The 12,374-nt window shown below is 38.4% G+C and overlaps 1 long non-coding RNA gene across 1 annotated transcript; it reads left to right on the top strand.

Moving 5' to 3' along the window:
- The first annotated feature begins 8,537 nt into the window (after nt 1-8,537).
- LOC129347843 (uncharacterized) lies at nt 8,538-10,697 on the top strand. Its single transcript, XR_008600130.1, has 2 exons — nt 8,538-9,158; nt 10,200-10,697. It is a non-coding gene; the product is annotated as an uncharacterized LOC129347843 (long non-coding RNA).
- Nucleotides 10,698-12,374: the final 1,677 nt, after the last annotated feature.

Below are 12,374 nucleotides of genomic sequence, written 5' to 3'. Positions count from 1 at the left end.
GCGGTGTGTTATTTGTCTCAGTGGACTCGACTGAAACCAAACACATGCAGAAAACATAATATTTATGCAAGCATGAGACACAGAGGAGTGTTTTTTTTAGGCTTAAATTTAGCTCCTCACTTCAGGGTTTCTGGCTGTGCTTTTTACTGCAGACCTCACACAAGATGCTGGTTTTCATTCCAGAGTATAAAAACAACTCTGGTGTAAGAGGGAGAGACCCGAGGTCAGACCTACAATCTAACACAACATGTATTTGTACCCAGACGCTGCTGAGTAAAGATTGCACCAAAGTGTGAGTGTTACATAATCGCTCTGAAAAGCATTTTGTTTTCAGCTGAATGTCCCACATGGCCACAAGTATGTCAGTCAAGTCAACCTGGATCCTTCTGACATGCTGAAACTCATACTTGCGATGGGATGTGCATATAAAAATGGAAATGTCGACTTGTTAGCATTTTATGTGTGTGTGTGTGTGTGTGTGTGTGTGTGTGTGTGCAGATGAATTCCCCTCCACAGACACACACTCAGGCAGTGTCTAGTCTCTAAGGGATCACCTCCAGGTGACTGACTGTTAGTGACAGTTGCTGAGACCTTAAGATGGAAAATCTTCTTAGCCTTTGAAGCTCCAGTAAGATCTCCACTTACAACTCGCATCCTTCTTTAACACATGGTAACAGCAGCCACAAAAACCCACCTGAACACAAAAGTAGTGATGATGCTATCTTCTTTGCTCTAGCGCTTTAAAATCCTGTAATCGGTGGAATTAAAGGTTTGGTGTCACCTCCAGGAGAACCTCACTCTTAAGTTCACATGTCCTCAGGTTGTCCCTCCTCATTCAATTACATTTATCATAATGAACATCATGTGCACAGCGTGGACAGTCATTGATTGGCTGAGACAAATCAGAGTCATAAGATTTAACGCATGAGTAACTATTCTCAACAAAAGAGTGCTCCTTGTGTGGGTAAGAATGTGTGAGTAAGAGAGAGACTGGCTATTGACGACATCTTCTCTCAGATGATCAGAATTAATTTCACATTATGCAGCTGTGATAGAGCACAGGCCTACAGCCTTTTTGTCATTATTTTCCACCTTAAAAAACAGATATGTCCTCCAAATGTTATATTCTATAAGTTATGTAGTTAATTATTTGTTTTTTATTATTATTATTGCTTGAAATAAACATAATGTTGCATCACTTTGGATTGCTGACTTCATTTGAATGAACAGATTTATTATTTTTTTAGCCTAAAATTCTATTTTTGCCTCAGAGGAAAACATACAATATAAAAAGTGCATTTGCACTGTGGTTTAAATTAAGTTTAAAAAAAAAATTAAAAATTCTCATTTAGCTTTCAGGTTTGGTGATTTTCCTGAATTCTGTCAACTTAAAATTTCATTTTGGCCCTTCTTCTTTAGCATTATGTGTCTGACGTCCATGTTTTTTTCTTTTTTTTCTACTGCAACTCAACTGTTGTGATCTTTTACTAAGATTACAGAGTAAAGAACAGGAAACAATGGCAGGTCTAATGAAAAAGAACGCTTCACATGAAAATGCTTAAGCTGGACAAATTGGAATTACAGAAATGCAAACTGTTCATATGAGCGTTGACCATTTATGGCGACATCCTCGATGCACAAATAATTCTACAATAAATCTTTTAATGAGAAGAAAGAAACCACACAAAGAAGTCAGCTAAGGAACACATGATGGGTGCTGGAGTGAAGACAAAGGTAGCAGATGTAGATTTGTGGAGAAACTAAATGATGATATTAAGGTTAAAAAGATTTTAAGCATCATTATCAGCTCAAAAATCATGTGGAGACCAACACTGCCTGTGGGAACAGTTGCATAATGTATTCTGTGACTGTGGTGAGAGTTTTCTAAAGTAGATGATTGTTACAAACTAGAGGTGTGGCATTGGATGTGGTTTGTTTAATCGGAGAGGAGGTTCTAATGCAGGAATAAAAAATAAAAAAAAAACGCAGTTTTTGAAGTTTGATTCACACCTGAAGCTAAAAGCCAGTACAATACAACTTCTACCACGTAAATTTCAACCACCTTGTCAAAGTCCCACTAAGGTGTGGGCCTGCAATACAAAATTACTGAAGTGCCATAAAAGTAGATACTGTTAAAAAACATTCAAGCTTTACATCTTCGTTTCAACAGTCTATATGAGTAGTGTCAGTGCAGGGATCTGAATCACAGGCTTCAGATGTCAAAGAAGGTTGAAAATTATTCACACTGTTAAGAGAAATCGCAATGCAAATAGGAATACTGACTAAAATGTGGACTAGAAGAAGCCAAGAAAACAGATCTAAAGTCAAAATACAGAAAACTGAACTGCAATAGAAGTGACTTGACAGACTTCAACAAAGATAAAACTGGCCTACCTGGATTATAAATTAAATTCTAAACCTGGCAACTACACTCAGTCTGTTTGCCTGTTCATTTTACAGGTATGCTACATTAAGGAACAATTCCAAACCAAAGGGCAACACCTGGGTTGTGTTGGAGTAGTTAAAAAAAAACCACCTTTTTATTGACCTCAATGGAAAACATCATGAGGCCAAGAAAAGATGTAAAAAGGAGATAATAAGAGCTAAGACAAACTGTGGTGCTGGGAGAGTCTGACTGTACTTACACTTGGCCACGTAATCATAAAACGATGGATGCTTCTGATGTGGATCTGCTGAGAATGGTGTCACTTTGATTGTTGCTGCAGCAGGGAATTCTGGGAAGTCATCATCTCCTTCCTTTCATAAAGAATGGACCAGAGCATCCGATGCTAAAGAAGAGAAAAAGCAAGCATTGCGTTACTTTATCTTAGCACTTAGAGAATTCAAGCAGCTCTTATCACAGCTGCCACTTAGATACTCCTCAGTTATTAATCTTCTGAAGCAAAAATCTATTCAACCGCAACCCAGTTCTGCATCGATGCTCCCTGATCACACTCCTCACATGTGCAGCCCCAGTTCTGTATCTGTAATGGAGGAAACGCCACACAACCACAACTCTAATTTCCATGTGGTTGTTTCAGAAAGTCAGCCTCACTAATAAATACAATGAAACTGCTTCAGTGAAAATGAAAAAATTAAAAGGAAAAAAAGATATTTAAAGTGGTACATATTTAAAGACAAAATCTACAGAGTAACGTCTTGTTGCAATTAGTGCAAATAACCATAAATACATATGTTTTGCTGCAACAACATCTACAGAATATAGAGCCTGCAAGTCTTTTTATGTTTAGCACAGCAAACCTGACAGAAAAACACATTTTATCAAATATGTTTCTCAAAAAAAGAAAATGAATGTAAACCCAAGTTACTTGGCAGCTTATAATAAAACAATTTAGTTTAGTGACCTGATTTAAATTTTATTGCACTGCATTGTGTTTAAATTTTCCCATAAAGCAATTTGTACCTCTGTTTTTAACAAAGCACGCCCCAGGGCAAAGCAAATTCAGTATCCCTGACAAAGATCCAAGTGACCACAGGATGACAAACAAACACTGCTATTAACACCAGAAACTATGCCAAAATAGACTAAATGAACTTCAAACTACATATACAAAACAAACAAAGCTGCTAATTTCCATAACCCTATGTTAAACAACTACAAATGTCTTAAAGTGAATGTAAACCTGAATGACTGTTAATGGTAAAATTAAAATGAAAGGATGCATGAAGAAGATGCCAGCAAATAATTTAGTGCTGATGTTGCTGTGGGTGCGGTGCAGCATTTCCCACTGAGAAATAAACCTTCTTCTGATAGTGCATGAGCATGCTCACAACTTGGACCCTCAAACTGACATGACTAAATGGAATGCAGCCATACCTGCCATGAAGTGCATACTTTTGCTTTTTGTGCTGTGACATATTGTAATCCCTATTATAATGCAGCATAACAGACAGAAACTAAAACATGATGATGGCGGAATTACATTTAGCTGCTTCAGTTTCAGTTTTATGTCTTATGTTACTCTGTTACTGAGGCTTACTGGGACACTTGATAAATGGAAATATCATTAATGTTATTTATGAAACTGCTGCTTTTCTGTCTCTGACAAGTCTGCTGTGAAAAGCTATATTGTGTTACAGTATAATACTATCAGACTAAATATGATACAATATAAACACTCTTCTGTGGCCTCATTGTTTAAAAGCAACGTGTTGAATTTCACCTCTTACCAGAATGCTGTAATACAAGAATCCTCAAGCTGAAGAGTTTGCTTTTATTTTCTAACTGTCAAGCACTGCCATCTAGTGAGCACAATGTCTTATTGCGTCATTAGAACCTTTTGAGTGAGGGATTTCCCAGTGTGCTCAGTAGCGTCGATTCTTTTCTGGCAGAAATTAAATCTGAATCTGTTCCCAGTCTATGGCTGCCATCTGAAAAAAATGACTTTTTACATAGCGCTGTTTCTATAATCTGAGTTAGTTTAAGTAACCATAACGTACCTATGTTTCTGTTTTAATCATGACCTGACAACAGCTGCATGGATTCTGTGTCAAATAACTAATGAGTTTCCACTGGTTCCCAGTCTGTTGCTCTCTCTTTGCCCATTTTACTACCACTGCCAACCTTTCAGCCTATGTACAGTGGCTAAAGTAGTTAAACCGATAGTTTCTTAAGAGTCATCTGTTTCAAATCTGCACACTGACATGAAAAGAAAAAGGATTTATTATGATTATATAGATGAGTCATGTGAAATATTGGTAGCCTTCCAGTTACTGCTGAGTGAGAAGAAGATTATGGCATCAACTTCTAGTCACACACATTGTGGTTAACCAGGTTGAATGTGACCCAGATTTGGCCCATTATATTTGCTTGGTTTGGTCTTTTTTCCACATCACCATGTTGTTCTCTATCCCAAACTAAAAGCTCACAGCTATCTGTGAGCTCATATTATCAACTATGGCTGACATATCACAGCTTTCATGTAAATCCAACACAGAAGTCACATAATTTTGTGCATTTAAGGTCAAATTTGAACTTACTGTGTGTTAAACCCTGTCATAATAAGCATATTTAATTAGTCAGCAAATAATAATATAGAGAGTAAGGCAAACAGTGGGTCAGAACAACCATGGGGTAAAAAACTGACTCGGTGCTAATTTGTCCCAGATGGGTCTTACTTTTATGCAGTGAATTTCAGAGTGCAGACTCTCCAAGCTGATTGTGCAACTCCAGGCTTTTTTTAACCACAGGATATCATACGACTTGATTCTGTGCTCAGGCACCATCAGAAACGATCGACTCGCAGAGAGAATGACTTGCAGTGTCTTTTGTAACAGTGCAGGCTTATCTAAATTAACATGTTGCAGTGTGTTTGCTTGACTGAGGAATAGCAAACTTGACTGGCTTTTCTGCTAAACACATAATGGACTTTAAGGTTCTTTCATGTCTTTATTCATCAGCCTGGTACATTTTACCTCCGGGCCTCTTAAAATGTAACTGTTCCTCAATAATGGTCAGTGGGTAAGTGAGATTGTATCTTCACAGAACCAACTCCAAAACTTTGGAACAGCCTTCCTCTTTCAATCAAACGTCCCTGTTTCATAAACATTTTTAAGAAAAATCTAAACACATACATGCTTTCAACGGGTTTTGGTTGCTCCTAGTGGTCTTCATAATTTAGTATTTTATAGTCACTTTATTTTAGTATTTGATCTTACAAGTTGTTATCCTGTTTTGCCTTGTTTTTCTTATTTTACTAATTGATTTTACAAGTCTTTGTCTTGTTTTTTTGTCCTAATTTTTTGCATATAAATTGTTCTGCTTTATAAATAAACTTGATCTGATTTCACAATTTATGGACCTTGGTTTGAAAGTTCAGACCATGCCAAATTTTGAGCAAAGAAACTGTTATCAAAGCAGTGTGGACGGTTCACAGCCCTTATTTAGTTGATTAAATTGTGCCTCAGGAGACTTGAAATCATAACTGTTAGATGAAAATAAAAGAATACTACTGATATAATGCTCTGCTTATTCTTCTGAATGGGGAATTTTCAAGTGAAAAGTCTGGAATCTCCACTCTGGCATGTGAATAAACTGGAAACCCCTGGATCTTTAATAGGTCTGAGCAAGCCCACAAACCTAAGCGGTGAATAGGCGCTAACAAATAACATGAATACAATGTCACTGACACTTACTCACTCCTTTGTGTGTCAGTGAGAACATACAGCAAACATGTTGCCTAATTGATTCCTTTAAGTCTCTTAGTGTTGATCTAACAGTTAAAACCTCCCCATTTAATGACCGGCTTAAACAAACAGCGAAGCGAAACCCTGTATTTCCTGGCATATCATCTTACTCTATATCGTCCTTGTTCTCTGCAGGACATACCCTTGCTCAGAGACTGCTTGAGACAGATACCAAATGGGTGTAACTGCAACTGATTGGTGAGTTGGCTACCTAGCCTGTAGGGTAATGACAAGTACATCCTTTCAGCAGGAAGACGAGCAAACCACCAAACACGATCAGACACGACTTTCTGAGCTGGAAGATACAAATAACACATTGATCATTTGACTCTTCTTCAATGCAAATCCAAGGAGAGATTGTCAGATGGGATTAAAGGCACTTTTAATGCAATTTTAGGATCTCTCCCCAGAAAGTTTCACCACCACTGACATATTAAGTCATTTGTGACTTGGCAGTTTCACAACCACTTACACCATGAGGAATGCGAGTTCTGGTAGAAGATGTATATCTGGGGATTCCAAAGAAGCCTTTTGGGTGAGAGGTGAACCAAAAAAGAGAAGTCCAGTCTCGTTCCACTGAAGCTTCTAGTTGTCACCATGACCTGGATAACTGAGAATCTATATGGATATGTCACTGAGTTAAAGTTTGAGAACGCTAAAAATTGTTGGTTACCCTGTAAAAATTAAATCAGTTACTCAAATTTCAAGCATGTCATAAAAAATGCAGGAGGTCTGGATGACTTGTAATTTTCTTATTCTAAATTCAGACAGAACTCAAATTATGGTATTTGGCCCTGAACACCTTCAAAACACACTAACCACATAATTACTGTGGATGGCACAGCTTTTGCCTCCAGCATTACTGAGAGAAATCATAGAGGGATTTTTAGTGTAACATTGTCAAAATGAGACACATCCCATCTCAGAGTGATACCAAATTACTAGTACATGTATTTATAACCTCTAGACTAGACTATTGTAACTTCTGATTTCCAGAACATCCCAAAAAAAAAAAAATCTATGAAAAACCTCCAGCTGATCTAAAATTCTGCAGCCAGAGTTCTGTCAGGAACCAACAAAAGAGATCATGTTAGCTTCTCTTCATTTGCTCTGTGTAAAATCCAGAATTGTGTTTAAAATCCTTCTTCTAACATACAAAGCCCTTAATGGCCAAGCTCCATCTTATCTTGAAGACCTTATTGTACCATATTATCCCAACAAAGTTCTTCCTTTTTCTTGTGGTTCCTGAAGTTTCCAAAAGCAGATTGGGAGGCAGAGCACTCAGCTATCACACTGCTCTGCTGTGGAATCAGCTCCCAGTTTGGGTTCGGGTGGAACTTTTAAACTATTTTTAAAGGTTGGACTTTAAATTTTCCTTTTTGATAAAGTTTATAATTAGCGCTAGCACAGGCGATCCTGAATCATCCCTTAGTTGCTGCTTTAAACTAGATGGCTGGACAAATTCCTGCGATGATGGGCACCTTTCTTTTACTACTCAACATTACAGTGACTAAGGATTTTCCTCTGTGATCAATTAACATGGTAAACATTCTTTAATAAGCATTAGAATTTTAGAAAGGGCTGTCAGTGAGACTAAACTACAGTTTAGCCATCTTATTAATGAGCTTGGAAAACATTCCTTGCTAACCCCAAGTTGTTTGTAAAAACTGTCAATGAGAGTCTTTTAACATACTAAACTACAATTTAGCCACTTCATTAGATCTTAAACATAGTAAACATTCCTTGCTAAGCATAGGAATGTTAGAAATGGCTGTCATTGAGAACATGTTAGCATGTTAACATGCTACACTACAGCCGAGCCAATGTATCAGATAGTTAGACATGGTAAACATTACTTAAGTCCCAGAATATTAGCTACCGTTGCTACCTAGCTGCTGGCTACCATTTAGAACATGTTAGCATACTAACATGTTAAACTACAATTTAGCCACTTTATTAGATATTAAACATGATAAACAATCCTTGCCAAGCATTAGAATGTCAGAAAAAGCTGTCATTGCGAACATGTTAGCATGTTAACATACTACACTACACCTAGCCAAACTATCAGACGTTAGACATGGTGAACATTAGAATGTTAGCTACCGTTGCTAATTAGCTGTTGGCTACTGTTTAGAACATGTTAGCATGTCAACATACTACACTACACCTAGCCAAACTATCAGACGTTAGACATGGTGAACATTAGAATGTTAGCTACCGTTGCTAATTAGCTGTTGGCTACTGTTTAGAACATGTTCGCATACTAACATGTCAACATCTTAGAGTAAAAACATGTTAGCATACCGGCATCAGCATTAGTCCAAAACACTGCTGTGTTTCTCCTCAGAGCTGCTGTGTGTTCTTTAGCATATTCCACTATCTTATGATAAATTGGGATGGTTTCAGTGTAGTTCTTCACTTACAACTAAGAGTATTTTACTGCTAGCCTGATCATACCGAACATTAACTTCTGCCCTTTTTATTGTGAGTTAATGATTGGAAACAGGCTGTGGGAAGTAGTCATTAGCATTTTGTATGTTGGAATAGTGAATTCATGAATTAAATGTGCAGAAATAAAGCAGTCAAACCGAATTCAACGCGGTTTGAATATAAATTAGCCCGTGCCCCCAAAAAACCCCGTGGAAAACCCAGAAGCTCCCTCAGGCGATCTGTTTGGAGAGACAGGAAAGTGCTGCTGCTACTTGAGTGATGTCAGTGTTTCACATCAGTCTGTTGTCGCACAGCAGCTCAGAGCGGCGGACGGCAGCTGTGCGGTTTGGATGAACACTTTCTCAGCGGTAAAGGAAGACAAAACCGACGACACTCACCGACACAGAGGAGCATAAACACTTTCTCTTTGAAGCTGTCGTGTCTGTCGTGGGAAAGCACTCCAGCCTCCACAGCTACGAAACGAGAAACAACTCACAGCTACAGCAGCCGAGCCTCCGGTACGTTTTTCTACCAACAAAACTCCTATTGTAATTTTTTTTCACCAGTCTGCTGATCAAACACGGAAAACCAACAAGTTAAGACTTCTTCTTTCTGTGTGGTCTCGTGTTTTATCGTTTCTAAAGCCATGTGCTCGGTTACAGTGTCCTGCCGTCAGCGGCGTCTGTTAGCATTTTATTCTCGGTGGGCTTTAGCTCATTACAAAGAGGAACAAAATCAGCTCATGTCACACGTGTTGATAGTATTTGTGAGGAAAAGCTACAGGGCTCAATATTTCTAGTCACGTTTGGTGTGTTTCCGATGAGTTCTTCGTCGTAAACTGCGCATTTCAATGCACCTCAAACCTGCTATTTTTTCCTGTTACTGTAGACTCCAGCTTCAGGTGGGGTCATTTAATCCTCTGCTACAAATCGTGTACAGAAATGTATTGTGCATTGCGATAATTCATTCAGCAGGTCTGATGAGCTATAGATTTTAAAGCTTGACCAAAATACTGGCCTTTATCTGATGACTAAGGCTGGGAAAAAACATACATTGCGAATATTTTGTCAGATAATTGCAATATGAGTCACGATTTTACTGCAAATTACAGCTTTTCCTCTGAAAAACGTACAGTAATAATGATGTGATTTTTGCTTAAATCTGTGCGGAACAAGCAGGGTCCTTTATGTTTGGAGAACAGGATTTTTAGCACCAAAATCCCTCATTTTTATACTGACATCTTGAAGTTTATGTAACAATTAATTGTATTAGGCTATTATTTTAAATATGAATCATCCATCTCTCTGTCTAAGTTTGACAAAAATATATTTTTTTTGTGATTATTTTTGATAAATTGAGTGCAACTGTTCATTTATTGAATTTGTTTTTCACTGAAAAAAGAAAAATTAAATAATGATGTGATTTTTGCCACTGTGCAAAACAAGCATGTTTTCTTATGTATGGAAGATTAATTTGTGCTTCATTTCTTATCTATTTAAACAGCTCCGAGCTATTATAACTAATTACCTGAATTGTTTTGTTGATTCTTTTTTCTGCAGGACGCTGTACTTTTCCACTGGAACCATGGTGTCAGCAGTCATTAAGATGTATCTATTTGGATCGATGATTTCTGTCCTGGCGGTGTTTTACGCAATAGTGGACTCCTTCGGCGGCCTCATGTACGTCCAGGATCATCACTACAGCCGACCCGTGGATGTGAACCTTCAAGCTGAAAGGCAGCTCTCCTCAACCAGACACCGGAGAGGAGCGTCCGTGACCAAAAACATTGGCTCATGAGGAAGTTGCACTGCTCAACGTGTAAGACATGCTCTGCACTTTGAAAAGGCACAGACTGTTTGTTGATACGGACGCGTTGTCCCACAGGAAGTCTCTGTTTGTTCTATCTTATGCCATCAGCTGTCCAGAACTGTAGCAGATAATCTGTGTCCAATCATCTACAGATCTGTTGACATTGTAACAGCACTACTGAACAATGATTTGCACTAAAACTTGAATGTTTTGACTTTTTCTTTTTTCAATAAAATGAGTTAAACCATTTTTTTTCATTGATGTAATGATTACAAGTTTATTGCTACAGTCATAAGTTGACTGTTTGCTGGAAATGTTACATGTCTGTCTGTCTCAGTAAAGGCAATTAAAAACACTGAAGACATTTTAGCAGTGATTCAGGCACTGAACATTGGTTGCGCAGAGAGGGATTTACAAGCAGACAAAACCGACAGGTTCTGACAAAGTCTGATTGCTGTGGAAGAAAAGAAAAGGCAACGCACAACACGACACGTGGGGAAAAGAAATGTAAAAAGCCTTTGGCAACTCAAAGAGATCCTTCCTTTGTTGGATGTGTTGTTTCGCAATAGCAGCCCCCAAAGTACAGACAGAGCCTCATTTGCCAGTGTTCTGTGTGAAAGCATTCGCTCATAAGATAAGCCCTCAGGGAAGATTGGCTGTGTGCAGCATTTAAACTTTTTTTTTAATCTAATAGTTTTGTTTTTAATGGTTCAGTGTTCTTGCTCTTATCAGGCACATGGTTTTCTCATGAGCTTGAGGATATAAACAGAGAAAATTAGAAAGGGAAATTAAGAGAACTTGTTACCATGTACAGTACATGTATAAACAAATTTTTTACACCCGAGTCATCAATGTCACTGAAACCCGTCAAAGGACTCGCTGACCTACTGAAGCAGCCGTGATGTTGCAACTAACTGGAAGCTGTTTTATTACTCATACAGACAGTGTTTCTAGGGGCACAAGGGGAAATTTACACCCTTTAAAGTGCATTAAGTCAACGTTTGTCTCTTTAGGTAGTGTATCATTCTATGTTAAAAGTGTTTTCACTATCAGAGGGGATGGTAGTACGATTCCCACACATCCACACAGCAGAAAAGACTGTGACCCAGTATTAGGGAATTCTGCAATCTTGAGAGACGATGAGGAGGCAGACACAGAGACACTCTGCAGAGTCATATGGCTTATGATGAGAATAAGGTTTACTGATGTCAGGAGAAGTGAGATGAACAACACAGTGATGTGAGCGCCGACAGCATCACTTCTGAGGATTCTCTTCAACCTTGGGTATATATTGAGTTGGGAGGAAAGCCATATTTAGATTACAGCCCAATATGGAGACAACTTGTCTTCTCCGTAATGTCAGATTAAACAATATCTAACCTTAACCAAGATCTCATGTATCTTCTTTTGCAGCATCTGCCTTTCTCAGGGTCATATTAGGGACAGAGAGGGCCTGAATGAGCTCCTATCCTCAGTTTGGGAGAAGCAAATAGGAACAGGGATCAAAGGTAAACCTGTAGGATGATTTGAGGTGATCTAGAGGTTCTACAACTTGATTTAAGGTGAATGTAGTTGACAGATGCAACCTGCATGATATTCTGGGATGTTTTCAGCTAACAGCTGCAAGGAACTACCTCAATAAGCGGAAAGAGAGTCATTTTTCCTTCGCACTCAGTGTTTTTGATATATCAGGTGCTCACAAATGATCACTGTTCCGCTTGATTTGACCACTTCTTGTTTAATGTTTGGTTTCTCTTCTCTTAAATGGTAACACAGACACGTCTTTATCTCTAATTGGAACCCATTATTCCAGCTTTACACATCTTTGAGTCACAAATAAATCTGAGGTGAGCCTTTCCGGGGCTGTGGTGTCACCTTCATCCACTTCCTGATCACTACTGTCTAAACATCGCTGACTGGGCTCA

The sequence above is a fragment of the Amphiprion ocellaris genome, chromosome 21, assembly GCF_022539595.1.
Source record: "Amphiprion ocellaris isolate individual 3 ecotype Okinawa chromosome 21, ASM2253959v1, whole genome shotgun sequence".
In the NCBI taxonomy this organism is placed as follows: Eukaryota; Metazoa; Chordata; class Actinopteri; family Pomacentridae; genus Amphiprion; species Amphiprion ocellaris.
This window is presented reverse-complemented; position numbering and strand designations above follow the sequence as displayed.